At 40.9% G+C, this 26677-nt stretch overlaps 2 protein-coding genes across 20 annotated transcripts in view; one reads left to right on the top strand and one right to left on the bottom strand.

Annotated features, from left to right (window-relative positions):
- The window catches only part of TENM3 (teneurin transmembrane protein 3), a 2750454-nt gene that overhangs the window by 690969 nt on the left and 2032808 nt on the right, over positions 1 to 26677 (bottom strand). The window lies entirely within an intron of this gene.
- LOC141410361 (uncharacterized) overlaps positions 1 to 26677 on the top strand; it is a 61546-nt gene that overhangs the window by 31640 nt on the left and 3229 nt on the right. For 2 of the 6 annotated variants that reach the window (XR_012435246.1, XR_012435249.1), the window contains one exon: positions 25235 to 25397. The gene's annotated coding sequence lies outside the window, so the exon portion shown is untranslated. Of the gene's footprint in view, positions 1 to 8991; positions 10416 to 25234; positions 25398 to 26677 lie in introns of those variants that run through there. The other 4 variants (XR_012435247.1, XR_012435251.1, XM_074040796.1 and 1 more) reach the window with 2 other exon arrangements.

Genomic DNA, 26677 nt, shown 5'->3' with positions numbered 1-26677 from the left:
TGAAATGATTTTTCCAATACTGTCTCTGGAAGCACAAGTCACTTCCAGATAAAACAGTTGGTTGTCCTTTGTTAAACTGCACCAACTATTTTTGCAAACCATTTAATCATTTAAAAAGCCAGCTTTTTATAAGTATAAATGTATCTTAACCTTCAGAATAGCAGTTAGATTTTTAGCGTGAATGTCTTTATACATTTTTTTTTTTTTGAGACGGAGTCTCGCTCTGTCCCCCAGGCTGGAGTGCAGTGGCCGGATCTCAGCTCACTGCAAGTTCCGCCTCCCAGGTTCACGTCATTCTCCTGCCTCAGCCTCCCGAGTAGCTGGGGCTATAGGCACCCACCACCTCGCCCGGCTAGTTTTTTGTATTTTTTAGTAGAGACGGGGTTTCACCGTGTTAGCCAGGATAGTCTCGATCTCCTGACCCAGTGATCCGCCCGTCTCGGCCTCCCAAAGTGCTGGGATTACAGGCTTGATATACATTTTATAATCTGCAGATGAGGAGGGCCAATAAGACTTTGTTTAATAACATTATTAAATATTGAATTAACAAAGTCTTACAAGCCTGTCATCCAGACTGTCAGCAGTAGAACAGGCCTCCTAGCTGTTCCTTAACTAGCAATAATATTGACCTTTTTACTAAGTGTGAACAGCATTTATCCAGGGGAGGAATCAATATCGAGCTGAAACTCCAAGGTCTTAATAGCTAATCCTAAAAAACATCACTCAGTGGAGATTCTGGGATGGCAATTAGCATAAATGTAAAAATGAAAAGATCAGGTAAACAAATGTGCTCAACTTTGTATACGGTTTTTATATTTGGCATTTATTGAACACGGAGGAGAATGGGAAACAGAACTGGAAGACCGCTCTTTGTTTTCCTAGAAAAGCTGCATTAAGTAGAGTAAAATAAAATCCTTTTAGACACATAGAAAATTACACTATGATTTGACACCTATTGTGCTGAGGGCTGTCAATAATCATTGATTACTTTCTCTGTGAAGACCCAATGAAATCCTATAAACTAGTGTTAACTTTGAGGCTACAAAGGGTCAGAATATTTTAAAACACTGTTAGTGATAATGCCTTTTCTCCTTCATCTGAAGAACCTAGTCAAATGAGTGTTGTGTACAAAAGTCTGTTTTCCCCACAAGGTGATGAGGGGAGGGAAGAGGGTCAGTCCGTGAATGTGGCTGAGAAACTGTCCTAAGATAAATCATGGCAGCTCATCTGTGGGGTTGGGGGGGGCGCTATACTCTATTTGTGGTCAGGTCAATAAAAGTCAAATATTTGGAAGAAAGGAGAAAAATGTAGTCTTTCATATTTTATTTTTTAGAGAGAGGATTTCCCTCTGTCGCCCAGGCTGGAGTGCAGTGGCATAATCATAGCTCACTGTAGCCTGGAACTCCTGGGCTCAAGCGGTCCTCCTGCCTTGGTTTCCCAAAGCGTTGGGATTACAAGTGTGAGCAACCCTGTCCAGCCAGTAATTTTTTAAAATGTAAAAATAGAAGAAAGAAGAGTGTATACCACGGATGGAATTTTTCTAGCTTTATGGTCAAGACTTTAAGAACTGAGAAAACGTGTTACTTGTGGCCCGGGCTGGGGTCTTGAGAGATAAGCTGAATTAAATGTTAACTCTATTTACAACCAATTGGTCACCAATCCTTCCTCTATGGCTCCACCTTCCTAAGTAAATCTATTACAACAAACAGAGCTTGGATTCTCCAGCCTGTCTTAAGGTATGTCAAGACAGCCTCCTTCAAGATAAGGAAATGAATCCCTTACAACTGCCTTCCTTGAAATGGGGAAACTGGCTTTCGGTGGCAGAATCCCAATGGTATGTTAGAAAATCAAGGACCTAAGGAAAAAGCTCCTTTGCCATCTACCCATAGAAGCATGTCCATTTGCGGGTCCACATTTGTCTCAGTGTGTTATCTTTCCATTGCACGTGCATCCATAAACACTTTCTCTTCTTTCTTGAATATGAACATCCTTCTTCAATTGAGTACATGCCCTTTAAAAAGGTGTTCTGTATTTGGCTTTCAAGAATCTGGCCATTCTAGACAAAAAGGCACCAGAGGAGTTCCTCTGATTTATCATGTCTATGATCCATGAATTAAAAGGCCTCAGTGGGTGAGACCATTATGGTTTTATTGCTTCTGGAAGCCGAGTACTACAGAGTGTGTGGAGAAGCTGGCATTAATGCCTGAACAATAAAAGTCCCTAAATGCGGATTTACCTGTCAGACTGAATTGGCTCTGAAATAATGATTTAAAAAAACTTGTATATCCAGATATAGAGTCTTTGTATTCCAAAGTTTTAATAAAAATCTACAAAATTTTCATATGAAACCATGAGAGAATTCTGCATAACTATTTGTTTTCCATTGTTAGTTGACATGCTTTACTTTATATTTTAAAAAATTGAGAATACCTACAAAAAATTACATGGAAGCATTCAATATGCTAACAATACACTTTTCACTTCTTAGTTGGTTAAGCTGTCCTGAAATTGTAGATTTTCACAACATCATAGTCTAAAAGTTACTTATTCTAAGAAAATTATAATGGCCTTATAGTTGCTATAGTTTGGATCATCTATTTGTTCCTCAGGTTCAGGCTAGCCTAAGTTTTAATTATGCCAAATCGTCAATGTCTATTCAATCTTTTTACATCTTTAGAGAATTCCGTTATTTTAGTTTGAAAGCTCATCAGGCATCATACTGACATCACATATGGGAAGACTTTTGTTATGATTACCACCAACCCCTTGTCCATATCGAAAACCCCATTCCTTAATTCTGGATTAGGCTTTCAAGGTTCTGACAGAGCTACCGGTCCAGCGCAGTGGCACATGCCTGTAATCCCAGCACTTTGGGAGACCAAGGCAGGCTGATTATTTGAGCCCAGGAATTTGAGAACAGTCTGGGGAATTAGGTGAAACCCAGTCTTTCCAAAAAGAAAAAAAAAAATTAGCTGGGTGAGCTGGTGCATGCCTGTGGTCCCACCTACTCGGGAGGCTGAGGTGGGAGGATCACTTGAGCCTGGGAGGTGGAGGTTGCAGTGAGCTGAGATCACACCACTGCGCTCCAGCCTGGGTGACAGAGCGAGACCCTATCTCAATAAATAAAAAAAAAAATAAAAGAGCTACTAAAGTAACTGTATTCTTGAATAGGGATCAGTGCAAATAGTAAATATTTTTGCTTTGCAGGCCAACTCCTCAGCTGTGCCATGGTAGGAGGAAGGCAATCATAGACAAGACATAGATGATGAGCATGCATGGCTGCATTCCATGACATTTTATTCATGGACACTGAAATGTGAATTTCATGTATTTTTTTTTTTTTTTTGGGACACAGTCTTGCTCTGTCACCCAGGCTGGAGTGCAGTGGCATGATCTCAGCTCACTGCAAGCTCCGCCTCCCAGGTTCAAGCAATTCTCCTGCCTCAGGATCCCGAGTAAAATTTCACGTACTTTTTATGTCACATTTTATTGGTTTTTCCCCTAACTATTGATAAACTCCATTCTTACCTTGTGGGGGTACAAAAAGAGGTGGTAGGCTGGATTTGGCACATGGGCCATCATTTACCTACTCCTGTTCTTGAAGATGCAATTACATGATTTCTAAGCTTCATCCATACATGTAATTTCAGAGGAGAGGGTCATTAATTTTAATTCACTTTCCTTTCTAAACGTCAACACATTTCATAGAGTACTTTCTGTTACAAGGTCTGGAGGACAAGGGAGGAAAGTGAAATTCAGACCTCGGTATGGTGTCCTTAACTCAGTCATGTAACCAAGGCAGCTGTGAGCTGCAGGTGCGCACCTATTCTGGGCTACATTACTATAGACACATCTGGGAAGCAATATCATACTCTTCACTTTGTTTTTATGCCAAAATGCATTGATGTCTTTATGGGTTCTATTTACCAACATTTTAATTAATTTTCTTTCATAGTATGTGAGGTTAGGTGTCATATTTTTCTTTCTGTCATGGTGAGAATAAGTTACTATTCAAAACTATTTGTCTATATTTTCCACATCTCCAGATTCTATATATAGTAGCTATATAAATTATATAATATAATCACTATATGCAGTGATTTTAAACTATATAATATGATCACTATATGTAGTGATTATAAATTATAGTATATACATTATACTATATGTGGCATAATTATGAATATAAGTTATATAGAGTAAAGCATAATTTATAAATTACATATAAATTATAGGCATAAATGTACAAAAATATAATTAAATATAAAATTATACATAAATTATAGTATAATCATAATATCTGGATCAAGCTAATATGAAAGTCTTTTTTTAGCAAAATATTAGTGTGATCATTCTCAAATTATACTTTCTAACTATGTTTTTTGGTAGAATTGTGGCCTAATATGCTGGCTATATAAATTAACTGCAGATACTAAAGCTGGTATAATTAGCATGGTATTGATTTAGAAATATTGGTAGATAATAAAATACTTTAGGTATAAGAAATTGAATTAAGTACTCTTATTCGTATACTTTTCTTGATGATGACTTTTCTATTTCATTATTCTAATATAAAAATAGACTAAAAATATGCCTTAGCTAACGAAATGATTTGTAATGAAAGACTTGAGGTTGCTTATTTTAAGGAATGCTAAAGGGCAAGAGCTGAGAGATCACATTTTGAATTTTACGAGTAGTTATACATTGCATGCTCTCTTGGCTTCCTCATTGACTCTTTTCACATGGCAATTGTAATTGGAATGATCATCTTTGGACTTATTTGGAATTATTTGCTTGCCCAATCCCACCCACCCCTCCCCATATTAACCTACAAGATCTTGGAAGGGAGGGAAGAGGTCTCATTCATTCCATATTCCCAGGACTGAGCAAAATGCTTAGATGAGTGTAGATGCTTAACACTTTTTTGTAAACGACTGAATTGCATTATTTTGTGATTCAACTTGTTTGGATTCATTATAAGAATGTTGTATTCCCCAAGTCTACCTTTATAAAGAGGAAACAGTATTCCTCATTCAGTTGTCTTTGCTTCCAGGAAACAAAGAAAAAAAAATCCCATATATCTGAAGTCCTCTTATTGTAGCCTTCCTGTCAAAACTTCATCACCTAGACACGTGAAAGCCCTCAATGCGAACTGCCACAGCTGTAGGTATTTTAGAAGCAGATAAATGTTTTCTATAACTTCCAGTATAAACGGGATGGCTATGAGACTGTGGGTAAGATCGAGATGTAGGTGGCTGAGAGCTGGGAATAGCAGCAGGGTATGGTGCAAGCTGGGCACATGCTCTGATGCTGTAAACGGAGTGACAAGCAGGCAAGTCTAAGTGGAGATTCAAGCAATTGCAGGGGTTAACGGAGCCCGTAAAAAGTTATGTTACTTGTTTTACTAGTACTGTATCTGAGATGCTTCTCTGATTGTGATAAAGTACAGAAAAATGTCAAAACAAATTCAAAGTGACTTGAAGAACCTTGATTTATGCTCCTTGAAAATGCTAAGCATTTCATTGTATTGCACTTACCTATCTAAAAAATGGGTAAAGTAACAATTTAAATATTCCAAGGACTGTGAGACTATTTGGAAATCAGTCCTTTAGTTATACAGTGGCTCTGACTGAACCCCTCTCTTGAAGTTAAGCATCATAAGGAAAAAGTTTAAGCCTACTCAGTAAATCAAGAAACTTCCTAGTAGATTTTCTTCAACTCACTCAGAAATGTGATTAACAGGAAAAAAAAAAAAAAGGAGCATCTTTTTAAGTGCCTGCCCTTCTTTAAAAGCCTGTGACTTTCCTCGCTTCGTGGACAGATTTATCCTTCACTGGACTGATGAGCTCTGTGACTCCAAGAGGGCAATGCCATTTGCAGGACAGTTCTCCAGGTGGCCTTGGGCCAACCCAGTGTCCCCAAACTTTCCGCTTCCAGTTCTCAAGAATGACTGTCGAATGTGCCAGGAATGCAACATCCTGAGAAAAGGGGGAACTGGCCAAACAACCCAGGCTAGAAACCCTCAGAAATAGGATGTCCTTCAATGTTTCGGCCCAGCAGTCATGTGATGCCCGGGGCGCAAAACCCAGGGTGGCCTGCTTTCCGGGGTCCCTCAGCTGCGGTGCAATTAAGGCATGAGCAGATGAGACTCTATCCTCCTGGGCAGCTTTCCAGAGCCTTGGGGGATCCGCTCATCATGAATGCTGGGTTTTTGTCCCTTGCTGTTTATCTGTAAGTAATAAATCCACTCCGTGTAGTTAGTGTGTGTGTGTGTGTGTGTGTGTGTGTGTGTGTGTGTGTGTGTTTCTGTTTCACCCGACTCAGGCAAGTAGTAACCAGCGCACAGTGAACCTGCCTCATACCACTCTCTTTCGTTAAATAAGGAAAGTTCCATACAGTAGAATATATTCTAGACAAGTACAAACTAGATGGAGCGGGCCAGGCGTTTGACGGGAGGTAAGCAGGGAAATCCGAGAGCAACTCTCAGCTTACTCCTTGGGACTGTATTGTTGTTGCAGAGTTCTCCACTTTCACCTTTTCTTCAATATTCCAAGTTTTCGTCTGGAGATATTATCTCACCCTTGGTGTCTCATGAACTGAAGTATGGTTCTGGTTTTATTTCTGCACATAGTAAGCCAGTTTCCCACAGCTAATACTGATGCTAATACTGATATGAATACTAACACTATTTAATAGTAATCTCTTACACAGCACTTGTTATGCTCCAAGCTTCAAAGGTGCTCATATTTGGATGTGGTATTTAATATTGTTCTTAAACTACCCCGAAGACTCTAAAAAACTGATTTCAGGCCTTCACTCATGGATTAGCACCCTACTGAAGAAATAAACACAAGGCAACCTCCTACCAGCCTCAGGCAAAAGGCTCACCTATAGGACATTTATTTTGATGCCCAAGGTGGTTTTTCCAAAGACAGAAGTCTGACTGGAGGCTATCTTTTGGGAGTGTTTCTTTCTTCATTTTATTTTTTATTTTTGGGGACAGGGGTCTCGCTCTGTCACCCAGGTTGGAGTGCAGCAGTCCAACCACAGCTTACTGCAGCTTTGACTTCCTGGCTCATGTGATCCTCCCACCTCAGCCTCCTGAATAGCTAGGACTACAGGCGTGTGCTACTACACCTGGCTAATTTTTGTCTATTTTGTAGAGATGGGGTTTTGCCATGTTGCCCAGGTGGGTCTCAAACTGTGGGCTCAAGCAATCCACCCACCTCGGCCTCCCAAAGTGCTGGGATTCCAGGTATGAACCACTGTGCCCTCAAGGATTTAACCTTGCCCTAGAAGAGGTCTGGCCTTTGCCCTGGAGGTAATATTGATTTGCTAGGGGTCAGCTGGGGGGTGGGCTAGTCAGATTGTGACAGTTCGATTTAGCGCGAGGCATACCACACCTGAAGGTGAAGGCTAGCCATCCCCAAAGTCCAACAGTGTGATTTAGAGTAGGAGATTTGTTTCGTATAAATGTATAGGGTACAAGAGCAGTTTCGTTACATGCATACACGGCACAGTGGTGAAACCAGGGCAGTTAGGACATCCTTCACCCGACTGATGTACATTGTACCTGTTAAGTAATTCCCCATCATCCCATTCCCTCACTCTTCCAAGTCAAACTTCCAAGTCAAGGATGGGAGCATTGAGTCAGGCCACCTGGATGCAGAGATCAATCATGTGGACAATCAATCAATCTGCTACATAAAGGTGCCAAATATAAATTCTGACTACTGAGGCTTGGGTGAGCTTCGCTGGTTGGCAGTGCTCTGTGTGGATTGTCACATGCGGATACTCGGAGACTGATGTGCTGTGACTCCATGGGAGGGAGACAATGACAGCTGTGTGTGGTACTTCCGCAGTCTCGGCCTTACGTACGCCTTCGTTTGGCTGCATTTGATCTGTGTCCTTTCCCCTTAATAAACCATAACAGTGAGGACCACAGTTTCCGTGAGCTCTGTGAGTCCCTGTAGCAAATTATTGAAACTGATGATGGTTTCGGGAAACCCTCAGACTTGTAATTTGTGTCAGAGTTGAGGGTTGTCTTGTGTCGACTATTCCTTTTAAAGTGAGTAGTTGGCTCAAACTCTTTGCAGTACGCCCAGATTCAAACTCCAGTATCAGAATTTCCTGGGAGGGATTATTTAAAATGCAGCCTCCTATTGCCACTCAAACCTACTGAGTAAGAAAGGTTGGGGAGGGCTGGGAAACTGCATTGTCATTATTATTTTTATTTGAGACAGTGTCTTGCTCTGTTGCTGAGGCTGGAGTGCAGTGGCACAACCACAGGTCACGGTAGCCTGGACTTCCTGGGCTCAACCAATCCTCCCACTTCAGCCTCCCAAGTAGCTGGGACTATTGGCAGGCACCACCATACCCAGCTAATTTTTAAAACATTCGGTAAACAGGCTCTCCCCACCTTGGCCAAGCTGGTCTAAAACTACTGGGCTCAAATGATTCTCCTATCTCCATCTTCCAAAGTGCTGGGATTACAGGCAGAAGCTGCGTTACTAACAGGCTTCCCCGGTGATTCTTATGCACTGTGAAGTTGAATCCTACTGTTTTCAATGAGAGTAAGAACTGAATCTTAGGAGAAATTAACCTGATCTATGACAAAAAATACACCAGAGAGTCCCGGCGTGGTGGCTCACTCCTGTAATTCCAGCACTTTGAGGGGGCCAAGGTGGGTGGATCACCTGAGGTCAGGAGTTCAAGACCAACCATGGCCAACATGGTGAAACCCCGTCTCTACTAAAAATACAAAAAATTAGCTGGGTCCGGTGACAGGCGCCTGTAATCTCAGCTCCTTGGGAGGCTGAGGCAGGAGAACCCCTTGAACCCGGGAGGCAGAGGTTATAGTGAGCCAAGATTGCGCCGCTGCACTCCAGCCTGCGAAACTCTGTCTCAAAAAAAAAAAAAAAAAAAAGTCAGCACTGATAACCCTGGATGATCTGTTAGGAAGGGTCTAATGGACGGTTATTCCTTTCTCAGTTCTCTGGCTTTTTACAGAAAAGGTGACAGTCACTTTCCAGGTCCCTGAAAGGAGCAACCTACAAGATGTGGAGATGGGATTCACCAAAGAAGAGTCGAGGCGGCTGGACCCTATTCAAGGGGATCATGTGGAATAATAAGCACCTGGTCTCGCCTGGATTTCTGGTTTCCACTGGGACTCACTGGATCAGAGAATTTGGGTTCAGGCCCGTGGTGCCCTGGCTCTGGCTTCCAGTATTTTTGGGAGCTGGTGGTGTGCATCCCTTCCTGATCCCATGTTCAGCGACATCACCTTGGCAGGCTGAAAGTGGTCATGGTGTGAGTGTTTACACCACAGTATATTACACCACCACAGTGGGTGTTAAATATTCACGAGCACTTTGCCCGTGCAAGCCCAGGATAGTGCTAAAGGGAGGCAATGACATTTTCTCATCCTTTTACCTGATTGAATAAAAGCTGTGATTTCCATTAAGACACCTGGACTCTGGAAGAATGCAGAGTGCAATATCTGCAAATACAAAGAACACCCGATAAAATAAAGGACATTTGCATATCTGTGTCAATCTGGGAAAGACAGTATTCATTTTAATTTTATGAGTGACATTACAGAAAGGTTGAAAGGGGCCATTTAGATATCAAGTATTATTTGTCACTCAGTGTTCTTATAACCATTATTATAATGGCACAACCATAATGGTTTAAACACAGGCTTAGCAGTAAAGCTTTGATGTCAGAAGAAGGAGTTTTTCTGAAGTTGGATGAAGGGTATTCCTTTCCTTTGGCTTTGCTGTCAGCAGAAAAAAAGGGACTGCTGTGGCCAGGGCACTGAGTGACGGCCAATGCTGGATTGCAGGCTTTGTGTGTAGGACTTTGCCTAATAGTGAAGATGTAGGTGAGCCATGAATTGTATGTTCCCTGGTATTTCATTCTACTTTATCTTTCACTGTAATTTGAAATTTTCAGCTAAGAAATGTCATTATGAAGGGGCCATGGATTGAACTTAAAGCTAATGCTGTCAGACGAATGTAAAATTCTGTTTTTCTGAACTTAATTATTAAGATCTTACAGGTGAAATGAAAGAACAATTGATTTCTGCCTTTGTTCTAGCCAGATTTTAGTATTTAAAATATTTATCTAGTGCCTTGGGCAATATTAAAAGTGTATCTTAATTGGGTTTACATTTTAATTCTCTGGAATGAACTCACTAGGCATACTTATATGTCCAGAGACTTTTTAGATGGTGAGCCTACTTCTTAGAACTGTACAGATTAATGTATTTATAGGAAATGTGTAAATGCCAGTTTAGTATAATTCCCATGAAACATTTTTTTAAGTGGGTCAACCTTTAGACTTGTAAAAAACATTGTTTTGTAAACTTTTTATTTTTAATGGAAAGAATAAACATAGTCATAACTTTTCATAAAGCTAAGTCTCTTTAATACCGTCTCCTTAAATTGCCACTGTTGTTGTTACGGTTTTCTGGTGGAAAAGGTAATGCAGTTGAGAGGCTAGGGAACATTCATTGAGCACTTACTGAGTGCCAGATGTGCTCCTAAGTACAGTACTTGATGTGCCTTATCTCATTTAATCCTCCCACTAACCCTGGGAGATAAGCACAATCCTGATCCCAGTTTATAGATAAGGAGACTGAAGCTTACAGAGGCTAGGAAACCAGCCAAGGTCAGATTCTGAGAGGCAGAGGCAGAGGCAGTCTCAGACCCAGATGGTCTGATACCCCAGGCTGTGCTCTTAACTCCCTTTCTATTTTGTCTCATACTCCATACAATACAAAGCAAGGGAAGACCTCAGAATTATTTCTCCACAGACACGTGACTCAGAAACAATTTTAGCACAATTCGAGGAGTTTCCAGGAAAGATCTCCTTTTTTTTCTGTCATTTCATAAGATGAGATTAAATTCCTAAAAATCGCATTTTTATTCTTGGCCATGACATTAGACAGGACATCCCAAATACTTAAATACCAAGCTTTGTCTACTAATCATTGCCAGTAATTGATCACTTAATGGATCAATTGAACAAATCTAGCAGATCAACGAAGTCATCCTCAAGGGCTTCTGATCCCATGCAGACACATGAGAGGCTATCTCCCAACACCAAGTAGTCTGATTACCATCATCAAGACCAGCTTCCTTACTTCCGGGTACCAATGGTCTACGGCTCTTCTATTTTTTAAATAAACTGCTGGAACCTCTTATGCTCTCACTAGCTGGCAGTTCACTGTCTCCTTCACAACCCACCCCTTAGCGATTCTCTTACATATCTGGCCTCAGCTGTGTTGCACCAGGTTGTAGCCATCTGAGTTCATATTCACAGGTTCCGTATCAGCTATTGTTCCTGAGTGCCTGGGCTATGCCAGGTGGCTGGACCCCAGGAGACTTGCACCCTCAGCCCCGGCTCTCTCAGAGCGAGCACTCCCTCCAGGATGCTTAGGCTGCAGAGTTAAGCACTGGACACAGTCAAGACTCTTCTACTTAAAAATCAATCATTTTTAATTGACAAATAATAATTATATATATATATATATGGGGCACAATGTGATGTTTATATATATGTATACATTGTGGAATGATTATACAGTATCGAGCTGAGTAATATATCCATCGCCTCACATACTTGCCATATTTTTGTGGTGAGAACATTTAACATCTATTCTTTTTAGCGATGCTGAAATATACACTACATTATTATTAGTTATGGTCACCTTGCTGTCCAGTAGATCTGAAAACGGATTCCTCCTGTCTAACGGGAACTTTGCACTCTTTGGTCAACTATTCCAGCCACCCTGCCCACCATCCCCGCTGCCTCTGGTAACCAACATTCTCCTCACTACTTCTATGAGTTCAACTTTTTAAGATTCCACATATAAGTAAAGTGAAGTCATGCAGTCTTGACTATTTTGATATTCAGTTCCTGTAAGGAAGGTCTAGAGGACTGGGCTAAGGTCAGATGATGAGAGGGTGAGATGCCATGGAAAAGGGCTTGGAGTTTGAGTTTCACTCTATAAGCAGTAAGATAACTATTGAAGATTCCATCCTTCCTTCCTTCCTTCCTCCCTCCCTCCCTTCCTTCCTTCCCCTTCCTTCCTTCCCCTTCCTTCCTTCCCCTTCCTTCCTTCTTTCCTTCCTTCCTACCCTCCCTCCTTCCTTCCTTCCCCTTCCTTCCTTCCCTCCTTCCTTCCTTCCCTCCTTCCTTCCTTCCCCTTCCTTCCTTCCCTCCTTCCTTCCTTCCCTCCTTCCTTCCTTCCCTCCTTCCTTCTTTCCCCTTCCTTCCTTCCCTCCTTCCTTCCTTTCTTCCTTCTTTCCTTTCTCTCTTCCTTCCCTTTCCTTCCTTCCCCTTCCTTCCTTCCTCCCCCCCTTCCTTCCCCTTCCTTCCTTCTTTCCTTCCCCTTCTTTCCTTCCCCTACTTCCTTCCCCTTCTCTCCTTTCCCTTCCTTCCTTCCTTCCCCTTACTTCCTCCCTTCCTTCCTTCCTCTTCCCTCCTTCCCCTTCCTTCCTTCCCTTCCTTCCCTCCCTCCCTCTCTCCCTTCCTTCCCCTTCCCTCCTTCTTTCCCTCCTTCCTTCCTTTCTTCCTTCTTTCCTTTCTTTCTTCCTTCCCTTTCCTTCCTTCCCCTTCCTCCCTTCCTTCCCCTTTCTTCCTTCCTTCCCCTTCCTTCCCCTTCCTTCCTTCTCCTTCCTTCCTTCCCCTTCCCTCCTTTCTCTTCCTTCCTTCCTTCTCCTTCCTTCCTTCCTTCCCTCCTTCCCTCCTTCCCCTTCCTTCCTTCCTTCCCCTTCCTTCTTCCCTTCCTTCCTTCCTCTTCCCTCCTTCCCCGTCCTTCCTTCCTTCCTTCCCCTCCTTCCCTCTCTCTCTCCCTCCCTTCCTTCCTTCCTTTCCTTCCTCCCCATTCCTTCCTTCCTCCCCCTTCCTTCTCCTTCCTTCCTTCCTTCCTTCCCTCCCTCCCTCCCTCCCTCCCTCCCTCCCTCCCTCCCTCCCTCCTTCCTTCCTTCCTTCCTTCCTTCCTTCCTTCCTTCCTTCCTTCCTACCTTCCTCCCTCCCTCCCTTCCTTTTTTTGAGACAGGGTCTCACTCTATCACTTAGACTAGAGTACTGTGGCACGATTTCATCTCCCTGCAGCCTAGACCTCCCCAGGCTCAAATGATCCTCCCACCTCAGCCTCCCCAGTAGCTGGGACTACAGGTGTGCACCACTATGCCTGGCTAATTTTCTGAATTTTTTTTTTTTTTTTTGTAGAGATGGGGTTTTGCCATTTTACCCAGGCTGGTTGTTAACTCCTGGGCTCAAGTGAGCTTTTCACCTTGGCCTCCCAAAGTTCTGGGATTATACATGTCAGCCACCAGGCTCGGCCAACTATTTAAGATTCTGGGTAAGGATGAGACATGAAGAAATGGATGTCTCATGTGAGAGCATTGAAATGGAAAGGAAAAGATGGTTTATGATCCTGACATTTTAGAGAGTCTGTAAGCATATCACCACGCTCTGTGAACATAGGGTCAAATCAGACATTGTGGTGGTGGTCTTGGTGGCAGATTCAGGGGAATCTGGAGTCAGAGAAGAGAATTAAAGGCGAATTGTGTGTTAGACTTCCCCAGGGTACCATAAACAGAAATGTATGTAACTTACCTGCAGTTAATTTACATGAGGGGATAAGGCAGAACACTGCCCATCTCAGCCACTATGGATCAAGTCTTGCAGGACGGGAGTTTTAGAAGTGCCGAGCATGGCTCTAAAGGTACAATTGTTCAGCTACTCTTGCCCTTTCTTCTGTTCCCAGGCAGCCCTGCCCCTGCTTTCCTCTTCAGCTTATAACTTCTGTTTGCTCATGGATTCTACCGCCTTAGAACTTCTGATTACTGCCTTTTTCCCTTCTCTCTCTTTAAGTTCATCCATCTGTTCTCTAAATCAGAAGTCAGCAAACTTTCTCTCTAAAAGTCAAGATAGATATTAATAGTAAATATTTGAGTCTTCGCAGGCCCTGTGATCTCTGCTGTCATGACACAAGGATGCCCTTGTAGTACAAAAGCAGCCTTGGGCAGCGTGAAAATGGATTGGCCTGGCTGTGTTCCAATAAAACTTTATTTATAAACAATGAGATCTGAATTTCATACAGGCTCAACATGGTACCAAATATTCTTCTTTTATATTTTTTCAACCATTTATAAAGGTAAAACCTAGTCTTAGCTTATGGTCCATATAAGGACAGATGGTATGGCTGAATATGGCCTGTAGGCTATAGTTTGTCTCTCCCTGCTCTAGATTATTCTCTAATTTACGTTTATATTTTGCAAGAGAGGATACTTACTGGTTTAACCAGTGATCACATTTCAGGTCTTGGGTTTTGAAGTGTTTTAATTTAATTTTTTAATTTTAAATTTTCATGGACACATAAGAGTGGTGCACACATGGCAGAGCATGGTGGCTCACGCCTGTAATCCTACCACTTTGGGAGGCCAAGGTGGGCGAATTGCCTGAGCCCTGGAGTTTGAGACCAGCCTGGGAAACACGGTGAAACCCTGTCTCTACTAAAATACAAAAAAAAATTAGCCAGGTGTGGTGGCATGCACCTGTAGTCCCAGCTACTTGGGAAGCTGAGGCAGAAGAATTGCTTGAACCCAGGAAGTGGAAGTTGCAGTGAGCTGAGATCACCCCACGGCACTCCAGCCTGGGTGACAGAGCAAGAGTCTGTCCAAAAAAAACAAAACAAAAAAAAAAAAAAAAAAGAAGAAGAAGAAACAAACAAACAGAAAACACAGAGTTGTGCCCATATTTATGAGGTACATGTGAAATTTTTATACAAGCATACAATGTGTAACAATCAAATCAGGGTAATTGGAATATTGATCACCTCACTTATTTATCATTTTTTGGTGTTGAGAACATTTCAATTATATTCTTCTAGTTATTATGAAATATACAATAAATTGTTGTTAACTATAGTTGCCCTATTGTGTTACTGAACACTAGATTGTATTCCTTCCATCTAGTTGAATTTTCAGACCCATTAACCACCCTCTTCTTATCTCCCCTTTCCCACTACCCTTCTCAGCCTCTGGTTACCATAATTCTACCCTCTACTTCAAAGAGATCAACTTTAGATTCCACATATGAGTGAGAACATGTGACATTTGTCTTTCTGTGCATGGCTTATTTTACATAACCCCCACCTCCATCAGTGGTGTTGCAAATGACAGAATTTCATGCTTTTTATGGCTGAATAGTACTCCGTTGTGTATAGGTACCCTATTTTCTTTATTTATCTGTCCTTTGATAGACATTTGGGTTGATTCCATGTCTTGGTTATTGTGAATAGTTCTGCAGTAAACACGAGAATACAGATATCTCTATGATACACTGATTTCCTTTCTCTTGGGCATATATCTAGCAGTGGGATTGCTGGATCATAGGGTAATTCCATGTTTAGATTTTTGAAGAACCTCCATACTGTTCTCCATAGCGGGTGTATTAATTTACAGTCCCACCAACAGTGTATGAGGGTTCCCCTTTCTTTGCATCCTCCCCAGCATCTGCTATTATTCATCTTTTTGATAAAAGCCGTTTTAACTGGAATGGGATAATATCTCACTGTGGTTTTGATTTGCATTTCTCTGATGATTAGTAATGTTGAGCTTTTTTTTCCATATACCTGTTGGCCATTTGTATGTCTTCTTTTGAGAGATGTTTATTCAGATCTTTTGCCCATTTAAAAATTGGATTGTTTGGGATTTTTTTTTCCTGTTAAGTTGTTTGAGTTCTAGGTTGGATGTTTTCTTGGGGTCTGAATTCCAGGTCTAGATGCACTTATTAGCTCCATAAACTAAAGCAAGTTATGCAAATTTTGGGGGCTTCATTTTTTTTCCCTTTGGTAAACTGAAGATAGCATTAATTCCTAATTCAATGAGTTGGTGCTGGAACCAAACCAGAGACAATGGTGTTAAAGTGCTTAGCTCAGAACTTGGCACATAGTAGGTAAACACTCAGTAAGTGTTCGCTATGATGATGATGATGATGATGATGAGATACTCCGTGGGCCTTTCCTGGCTTGCACGGGGCCAACCTATGCCAGGGTGACCCAGGAGAGAAGGGCCTTAGTCTATTTTGTTCATTTATAACACATGATATTAGCTGCTTAATAAATATATGTTGAGTAAATCTACAAATCCCCAGTTCCATCAACTAGGGTAGAGTAGCAGAGACCCACAAAACACTGCATAGTGACCTATATATGAAGAATCTCAGGTAACTACTCTCTCAGAAGGGGTCGGAGGAGCACTCAAGGCATCATGTCCTGGGCTGTAATTGTGACTAATATACATTGATCATCCAACATAACAAACAAGGAAGAAGAAACACTTCGGAGGGCAAAGCCAAGGGAGGCGCAGAAGGACAAGAGTTGTTGACATGGAGGTAAAGAAGTTACTTCAGGAAGAGGAGAAGTAACAGAGTAAAAAGAAAAGCTTCTCTAAGTGCTTTATTAGTTTTAAACCATTTTCATTGTAAAGAAAAACAGAGACACATAAAACATAGAAATCACATGCATGGCTTAATAAATTATGAGAAGGCAGACACCACTCAGGTCAAGAAATTGAACCTTGTCAGCCACACCGAAACCATCCTGCATAGCCCTGTCCCAGTCGCAAACCCCTCTCCCACTGTAAGTACAGTAACTATAACCCTCACTTTGACAGTAATAACTTTCTTGAGGTTTTAAAAACATAGTTTTATCACCCTGATGTGCATTCCTCAAAATGCAGTTTACTCCTCCCCATGACAAAAGTGGATGTCTTTAAGTCTCTTTTTAATGTATAGATTTCTCCACCATCCCTTTCATTTTACTCCATTAGGTTGATGAACTCGGGCTGTTTAACCTGTAGAGTTTCCCATAGTCTGCATTTTCCTGGTTGATACTCTTGGTGCAGTTCAACACGTTCCTCTGTCTTTCGAATTTCCTGCAAATTGGCAGCTGAATCCAGAGATTGGATCAGACCCAGGTTTGATCCCTTTGGCAAGACTAAAGGTGGTCTTTATACGCTCTAGTGTTTCTCCTGGCTTAGTCATCAAGTCACCATTTCAGTAATTATTTTTGGCAGGATGGTAAAGGATGCACAATATCTGATTGTCTCACTTCTTGTGGGTTTAGCATCCATTGCTGCTAATTGTCCATAATATGTACTCATTCATTTGTGGCTGCAAAAATAGTGATATGCTAATTCTATCATTTCTTTTTCATTTATTAGTTTAAATACTTAAATAGACATGTTCTTTCTTCTTCGATTTGGCTCCTATTTGATATAGTTATTTTCCTTTATTTACTAGGTTTGAAGATAAATTTGTTCCTATCTTGTGAAATATATTTAAAAAAAAAGAGCATTGTAAACTCATGGATTTAAACACATTTTATAGCTTTAAATGCGTTATAATGATGATCAGTAATGAAGTTTAATTTGTCCCGTCTTTAGAGTGTGGGGCCTTCTTCATTCACTCTGAGTCCTTATGGCATGACCCTTGTAGTGATTGATAGTTTCTTTGCTATTACCTAATATAAAATGTTCCTTACTTATCTTATACATTTCTTTTTCTTTTTTCTTTTCTTTTCTTTTTCTTTTTTTTTTTTTTTTGAGACAAGGTCTCACTCTGTCACTCAGGTTGGAGTGCAGTGGCATGATTTTGGCTCACTGTCGTCTTGACCTCCCTAGCTCAGGCAATCCTCCCACCTCAGCCTCCCAAGTAGACAGGACTTACAGGCGTGCGCCACCGTGTGTATATTTATTCTGTTTTTTTTGTTTTGATTTTCTTATTCAGAAACTCATATTAGCCATTGAAAAATTTCCTTTTCTTTCCTTCAATATTGATTGAGCTCTTTCTTTTTTATTTTTAAATTTTTATGGACATACAATAGTTATACATATTTATAGGGTACATGTGAAATTTTTATACAAGCATACACCATGTAATGATCAAATTAGGGTAACTAATAGTTACCTCAAGAATTTATATATTTTTTGTTTTAGGAACTTTTCAATTCCACTCTTCTAGTTATTTTGAAATACACAATAAATTGTTAACTATAGTTATCCTACTGTGCTACTGAACACCAGGTATTATTCCTTCTGTCTAACTGAACACCAGGTATTATTCCTTCTATCTAACTGGACTTCTGTATCCATTGATCAGTCCTTCTTTATCTTCCCGTCCCCAATACCCTTCCCAGCCTCTGGTAACTATCATTCTACTCTCAACCTCCACGAGGTCAAATTTTTAAGCTTTCATGTATGAGTGAGAACAGATAATATTTATTTTTCTGTGCCTGGTTTATTTCACTTAACAAAATGTCCTCTAGTTCCATTCATGTTGCCGCAAATGACAGGATTTCATTCTTTTTTACGGCTAAATAATATTCCTTTGTGTATGTGTGTAATATTCCAATGTGTACCACATTATCTTTATCCATTCATCTGTTGATGGGTACTAGGTTGATTCTGTATCTCGGCTATTGTGAATTGTACTGCATTAAACATGGGAGGGCAGGTATCTCTTCGATACACTGATTTCCTTTCTTTTCGATATATACCCAGCAGTGGGATTGCCAGATCATTTGGTAGTTCTGTTTTTAGTTTTGTGAGGAATCTCCATACTGTTTTCCACGTGGCTGTACAAATTCACATCCCCACCAACAGCGTACTAGTGTTCTTTCTCCACATACTTGACAGCATCTGCCTGTCTTTTGGTCACTTTCTCTTGAATGCCTTTTGTGTATTTATTTATTTTAGATGTTTAAACATTTCCTTTTTTTTTTTTTTTACCTTCTATTTCTTGTAAGCCATTATCTATTGTGTTTATAAGCTCTAGTGTTCCTTCTGGTTTAGTCTTCATTTCTGAAATGATTTTTACTTTAATTTCTGATTCTTTCCTGAAGCCTGTCATCTCATTTCTGCACTTTTCCATTTCTGATTCATGTTGCTCTTTCATGTATTATGTCATTATCTTAATGTCTTAGGTTGTTTTGAAATAGTGGGTTTCTGTTTTGATATTTTTTGAGGACACATCTTTCTAGTGTGCTTTCATTGTCTGTTGGGGTATTATTCTATGACTTGTTCTCTTCTTATCATAACATTGTATGAGATTTGACCGCAATACTTTTCTGTTGTTCATGTCTATGTGAAATTAGTCTTCTTGAACTTTAAGAATGAGGCTGGCTGGCTGGGTGCCGTGGCTCACGCCTGTAATCCCAGCACTTTGGGATGCCGAGTCGGGCGAATCACAATGTCAGGAGTTCGAGACCAGCCTGGCCAACATGGTGAAACCCCATCCCTACTAAAAACGTACAAAAATTAGCCGGGCATGGTGGCATGTGCCTATAATCCCAGCTACTCGGGAAGGTGAGACGGGAGAATTGCTTGAACCCGGGAGGTGGAGGTTGCAGTGAGCTGAGATGGCACCACTGCGCTCCAGCCTAGGGAACAGAGCAATACTCCATTGCAAAAAAAGAAAAAAGAAAAAAAAAAAGAATGAGTCTGGCTTCGGGGTAGCTGTTCTAACTTCACAGATCTCCCTCTTCTGTTGCTCCTCTGTAGCATTCATGAGTATGATGGCTTGCTCTCTGAGACTTCTTGGCTCTCTTCAAGCCCTCTTCCTGTCGGTGACTTCATCTCTTTTGTCCCTGTCCTGCTCAGTGTTGACTCCACTGCCCACTATTTCTGCGCTGTGTGGGGCCCAGGGCTTCACTGTGATTTCTGTGGGTTCTAGGCCTCTGTAGGTTCCTTCCTCTATTAAAAATGTTAAAAATTATATTTTACAACTGCATTGAATATAAAGGCAAATCTATTATATATAAAAACATTTTCTTTGACCTAGAAGTGCATTGTTCTCTTTTGATTTTAAAAGAAATTGAAATTTTTCATGGTTTCCTAAAAGTACTGTGGGCCCCTGACATTGGGTCTACAGTGCCCCATGGATGACTCAGCCCTGGAGGACGCTGTCGTGGAAGCGAGCCCTGGTGGGTGGTTTTTGAGTATTCCTAGTGGCTAGACTATTTCAGCCCCTTCTTAGCCTTTCTGGGCCCCTTGCACTCACCTGGTACTGGATTGGCAAAACCCTCCCCATTTTAGCTGTTCTTCTCAAATGAATCATGCTTTCCTGCAAGTGGAAGTTTGCATGTTGGCTCTATGGGGGCTCATGTTCCCTGGCTTCTCAGATGCCACCTGTCTCTGCACCCTGCCTCCTCCTGCACAGGTGTTCCTATCACGTAGTTCTTTTGGCTACGGGTGGTTTGCCCCCACTTACCTGTACTCTGATGTGTGTGGACATGTTATCATCTAGCTTTGTCACAAATGTTGTCTAGGGAATTTTGGTTTGGGAATCTAGTTGTTCTGTTTCCTTTGATGTGTGGTTTCAGAGAGACTGAAAAACTGTATTGCTCCTGCCACCATCTTTCTAAGAGCTTTGAATAAACTTCCCGTCTCAATAATTCATGAGAACCTCTTCAATTGTCCCGCAAGTCCAGAGTGAGATCCCATTGCTTCCAAATATCCTCTTTTCTAAAATTCTAACGATAAAGGATTAATTTGGAGGTGACTAGCGTGCTTTAAAGACACCGGTATCTTTAGAATGGTTAAGGGGGAGTAATCAGTGACTCACACACTGGAGTGAATTATTTTCAGAGAGATTTTGGTTTTCTTAACCGATAGTCAAGTGACATTAAGAGAGAAGGGTGAGGTGGACATGAGATAACTTTGGAGTTGGGACACTGGTAGGGGTTCAGCTTCTGGGCACACAGTGGACTAGAAGTGGGGATTCTTAGGTAGGCATGGAGGAATCAGACACACTTAACTTTGAATCTTGCCTATCCTCAGCCAATCCTCACAGGGTCCTATGTACTTGAAAAGCCTTTATGTAGATAAGAGGATTTCTACCTTAACCTTAAATTTTAGTGAATTATATTAATATTTTGTACTGACTAAAGGTTTCATTTCTACCCATGGGAATTGAAATTGTGATTGCCTAAAACACCAATCAGGCAGAAAAAAATCTCTAATGGAAGATGCCAGCTTATTCTTTCATTTATTTATATAGTTATGTTTATTTTTATTTTTGAGTCAGGGTCTTGCTCTATTGCCCAGGCTAGAGTGCAGAGGCACAATCATGGCCACTGCAGCGTCAAACTGCTGGGTTCAAGTGATCCTTCCACCTCGGCCTCCCAAGTAGCTGGAACAATAGGTGCATGCCACTGCACCAGGGTAATTTTTAAATATTTTGCAAAGATGGGGTCTTGTTATGTTGCCCAGGCTGGCCTTGAACTCCGAGGCTCAAGCAATCCACCCACCTTGGCCTCCCAAAGCTCTGGGATTATAGGCATGAGCCACCATGACTGCCCTGTAGTTTGTTTGTTTGTTTATTTATTTATTTATTTATTTAGTTGATACAGGGTCTCCCTTTGTTGCCCAAGCTAGAGTGCAATGCACTGCAGACTCCCAGGTTCAAGCGGTTCTCCCACCACAGCCTCCCAAGAAGCTGGGACTACAGGTGTGTGCCACCATGCCTGGCTAATTTTTGTATTTTTTGTAGAGGTGGGGCTTCATGATGTTGGCCAGGCTGGTTATGAACTCCTGACCTCGAGTGATCCACCCATTTTGGCCTCCCAAAGTGTTGGGATTACAAGCGTGAGCCACTGTGCCCGGCCTTGTAGTTTATTCGTGATGTTCTTGTGCCTCCTCAAAAATGCAGTAATCTATTTAACTCTCCCAACTGCCAGGTCACAGGACTGATGCACAGCTATCAACCTGGAATGACACACGTGTGTGCTGGTTCTTTATCAATTGTCTCAGCTTCAAGCTCACCCTTCTCTATTTTGCTTGGTGATGCTAGGGGTAGAAGTCTGCAAACTACATTTCTCATGCTCTCATGCAATTGGCTTCTTGTAAATTTCTGCAAATGGTAGACAATTAGAAGGCAGGGAGAAGGCAAAAAGACCCTCTATGTCTAGATCCTGTTAGCCACCACCCATTATTAGAAGAGAGCCAAGGCTCCCTATCAAGCTTCGTTGACATTCTCAGCACAAGCTAGGATGTGCCCCTCACAGGCACCATCACCAGCCATCCTGCTTTTTCCTGGCCAAACCACCAGTGTGCTGCTTTATCTCAAAGGTTTGAGCACCAGGTATGCAGGTCTCCTCCTTTGAGCTCCTAGATCTCAAAACCTCACCTCTTTCCTTTAGTTCGCCTGGCCTCAGGTTGCAAGGTACTTTCTACAGTTACCACCATCTGGCTACCTCAGCCCTAAGGGTTGCTTTTGTTTCCGGGGATCACTGATGTTTAGGTCACCTCAGCATCCCCTTTGCCCTTTCACCCTTGCAACTCATTCCTGGCAGTACATTTCTTCAGTTTAAATCCCTAGTATACTGTTTGTTTATTGGATTGTTTATTGAAACTTGTTTTGCAAGCTCTAGTTATCTTTTGGCTGCTCTTCTTAAATTGGCCTGCCATGCTTGCAGTAAGTACACATCAGCCTGTTGGCTCTAAGGGCAGACTCTTGCCTTTCTTTTTATTGAGTGGGAATTACATTTTCTACTTTTCTCCATTCTGAAACTCGGTCAACTGATATGTGTTTACTGGGAGCTTTTATATCTTTGTATTCAAATACTCAATGTATTATTACAAGGGGAAATCATAATTTTATAACTCAATATTGTTAAAGCATCTAATGTATACAAACTCTTGTGCCAAGAAAATTAGATTTAGGATAACAGTACCATTTTAGAAGTAGGACAAAGGGATTAGAAGATCAAACCTAAGAAGAAAGATTAAATAAATGGTTATTATTTCTCTAGAGAAGACAGAAAGGATGTTTAATACTAGAATTACAAATGATTTTATGGGAGATAATAAATAGCCATTCTACGATCCACCTTGGGATGGCACATGATTGCATTTCTAGGGCTAAATGTGGCATAGAGGCTGAATATCAATGGCTTCCTTTCAGTGAAGGTTGTTAGGAAGATGAGCTACTGAGAAATAATGGGAAATCTCATTCTCTGAACATACACACACATTTCATGTATATATGTACATGTATATATATGGTTCTTGTCTGCCTGGAGTGAGTTACTGGAGTCCTGCCGAGGGCATAGTCCGACCTGTTAACCTCTGTATGGCTGTCTCAGGTTTTAGGACTGTACTTCCAAGAATTTATGATCTCCTTAGCTTTATTCACTCCCGGCTCTTGTTTTGTTGATGAAAAGCATACCCAGGGATCTTTATTCAGTTGGAGGGGCTGCTAATTGATTTTAAAAAATGCATTTTGTTCCTGGTCACTAATTGACTGACGGAGCAGCTGCGGGTCTGACAAAAACCAGGCTGGAAAGCGGTTCCCACTATGGGGTGGTCTGTTGCCAAACATGATTGCTTTTGCTTATCAATTGTAAAAGCACGCCCTTACATATTCCCAGAGACTGGGGTTGTGTTTTATTTAAAAGTACTTCTTCACTGTCTTTAAAATAATGTCACCTTGAGAAAAGGTGAATTAACCTTTGCATATTATATACAGAATTTGAAGTCTGTTACCATTGAGGAATTTTGAAGAGTTCAAAAGCATGAGCCTGATGATCAAATAAATAATTTCAGATACTAAACCTTTTCAAGTCTAAGGAGCTTTCAGTTGGCTCATAATGAAAATAATTATTATATCTTTTGTTGTACTACAGGAATTATATGGACTGAGTCAACACGGGCTTTATGAATATGCATATTAAAAGTATTAAACTTTACTACAAAGCAATAAACTGTGTCTTTTCCTCAAAGATACTTATAGCTAATACTCTATATTTACATTTGGTAGCATTGGTAAAAATCTCCTAATAATTAGTAATGTGACACTGATAAATAGAAAAACAGTGATTGATGAAAATAGAATCTCATATGCAATTAATATCAAATTGAAAGATATAATTATAAATTAGGCAAATATTATGTTTATTTTGAACACAATGGATGCACTATACCCAGGACCTGGTATCCTGAAGCAGCCCAGTGATTATGTATATTTCTCAGAAGCCAAAGGGGTTAGAAACAGAAAAATACTGTCTTCTGTTACATGAGAGAGAGTCCAATAGTTTTCTTAAAAAAAATCAATAAATCCTCATTAGGTATTAGTCTCCTGTTAATTATTGTGGCTAGCAGGGAGTGTAAGTCAATGTTAGCACCTTAATTGATTTTGGGTTGATTTTTAGTTTCTTTTGAGCCCCTGTGGTTGTAGCTGTAAAGATTTAGGTTGGGACATACCCATTCTAATCTAAGAAACTCTCTTTCTCTTACCTTTTCTTTGTTACCTAGGTAAGCTGTGACTGGATCAGGAGTCAGGAGACCTGATTTTTGGCACAACTCATAACTCCATAGCTATGTGATATGACCTTAACAAAATGACAGAAAATCTCTGCGTCTAAGATTACCTCTTTGTAAAATGGTTGGTTTCATCTGTTCAGGCTGCTATAACAAAATACTATAGTCTGGGTGGATTATGCACAACAGAAGTTTCTTTCTTACAGTTCTGGGGGCTGGAAAGCCCAAGGTTGAGGCGCCAATTGATTCAGGGTCTGGTGAGGGCCCACTTCCCAGTTCATAGACCACTGTCTTCTGAGCCATATCACACTGTAGAAGGGTTGAGGGACTAATTTTAAGTGTGCTAATCCCATTCATTAAGAGCTCCACCTTCATGACTTGATTACTTTCCAAAACCCCACATTCTAATATGACCTTGTGGGTTAAGATTTTGACACATGAAAGAATTTTGGAGAGACATAAACGTTCAGTCCTTTGCTTTGGTTCTCTCTCTCTCTCTCTCTTTTTTTTTTTTTTTTTAGAGACGGAATCTGGCTCTGTCACCCAGGCTGGAGTGCAGTGGCCCAACCTTGGCTCGTCGCAACCTCCACCTCCTGGGTTCAAGCGATTCTCCTGCCTCAGCCTCCTGAGTAGCTGGGACTACAGGTGCCCACCACCACACCCGGCTAATTTTTTGTATTTTTAGTAGAGACGGGGTTTCACCATGTTAGCCAGGATGATCTCAATCTCCTGACCTCATGATCTGCCCGCCTTGGCCTCCCAAAGTGTGATTCTCTCTCTTTTTTTAAAAAAATTAAAGATTGTGCTTTAATTATTTTAAAGCAGTGGACACTTGTCATTCAAATACATTTGTATAGAGAAGCTGCATATATTATGAAATGCATTTTCTCTGTTGAAAGGTTGGGGAGAAAGCTGAGTGCCTTTGACGCTGCCTGTACCACTTTATCTGCCTTCCTGCCTCTTGGTAGCCCTGGGAGTACTTGAAGGAACCACTGGGTGACAAGGAATACCCTTTGAAGACCACAAGATCAGATGACCTGCATGCTCCCTTCCAGCTATATGGTATCGTTTTAACCCAAATTTCTGTAATGATCCAGAAAGCCCTATGCTTATTTTCGTACTCATAATGAAAATCATTTGTAAATATGACTTAAAGTATTCAATATCTAGCTTTTATAGAAACATTTACTATATGTTTTGCTTGGATTTACTTGAGTAAAATTATTTTTAGAAATATGTGTGTGTATATGTATAAATCTTAAGGTATGTGTCTTATTACTAGGAGGTGATAAGAAGGTTATAATATGATTACATGAAACAGTTTAGAATTTGACAATGCAATTAAATTCAGTTTCATTCAGTGAGCATTTCTGTAGTGCCTATCGTGTAGAAGACACTGTGCAAAGCTGGATCTACAGCTCCCAAGGGTTACAAAGATGAATGACAGACTCTGTCCTCAAGTTCTTTCTGATGTACTCCTTGTCAGAGATTTTAACTTTTTAATACATTCTAAGTGTAAGAAGTGTAAGGTACCTAAGGAGAAATTGGTTTGAAGCACATAGAATAAATAAATGAATGAATAAATGCCATTGAGTAGGTCAAACGTCTTGTGGCCATGTATGGGCAACGTGTGCCAAGGGTCAAGTAAAAGTGTCCCCGAATGGAGAGCTATTCTGTCCTTCTTCTTTATTAATGTCGATCCATCTATACTAATGGATTTAGCATGAAAGGAAGCAAGGTAGGGGTGGGGAAGTGAGAGTCACTGCCTCTCAGACTTCCATCCTTCATTAATATTAATGCTGTCTTCAACCCGTGCAAGTTGGCACAACACAGCCTAAAAGCTTAATACAAGAAAAAATAGTTCTGATGCTCCTGATTCATTGACATCAAGCACTAAGCAATCTCCTGGTATACCATGTGCCTTCATTTTTGTCCAATGAAGAGGAATTTCTCTTCAGTACAAGTTGGACACAGTAAGGGTTTTGTTTGTTCTCCCAAAAGTTTATTATTTCAGTTTCAAAACAATTTTTCATCTATTGGCCCACATTAACTCTGAACAAAAACAGACCTAGCTTGTAGGAATTAATATATTTTGTAAATCAGCATAAAATGAACCCTTCTTTTAATTAGTAAGTGTTTACTTGCATCCTTTGAGTTCAATCCTGGGAGTCATTTTCCTGTAGCCCAGGAGCTCCGGCAAGCCCACAGACAGGAGGAGACTCAGAATGTGTTTGTGTGATCCGTTCAGGGCATTTGTGCCCAGATCTGTGTCTGGCGAGCAATTCTGTTCTGAATTTGTGAAACACAATGATCGAAGAAGTGTCATTATATGTCTTCCTTGG

The sequence above is a fragment of the Macaca fascicularis genome, chromosome 5 (genome assembly GCF_037993035.2).
Source record: "Macaca fascicularis isolate 582-1 chromosome 5, T2T-MFA8v1.1".
Classification (NCBI taxonomy): domain Eukaryota; kingdom Metazoa; phylum Chordata; class Mammalia; order Primates; family Cercopithecidae; genus Macaca; species Macaca fascicularis.
This window is presented reverse-complemented; position numbering and strand designations above follow the sequence as displayed.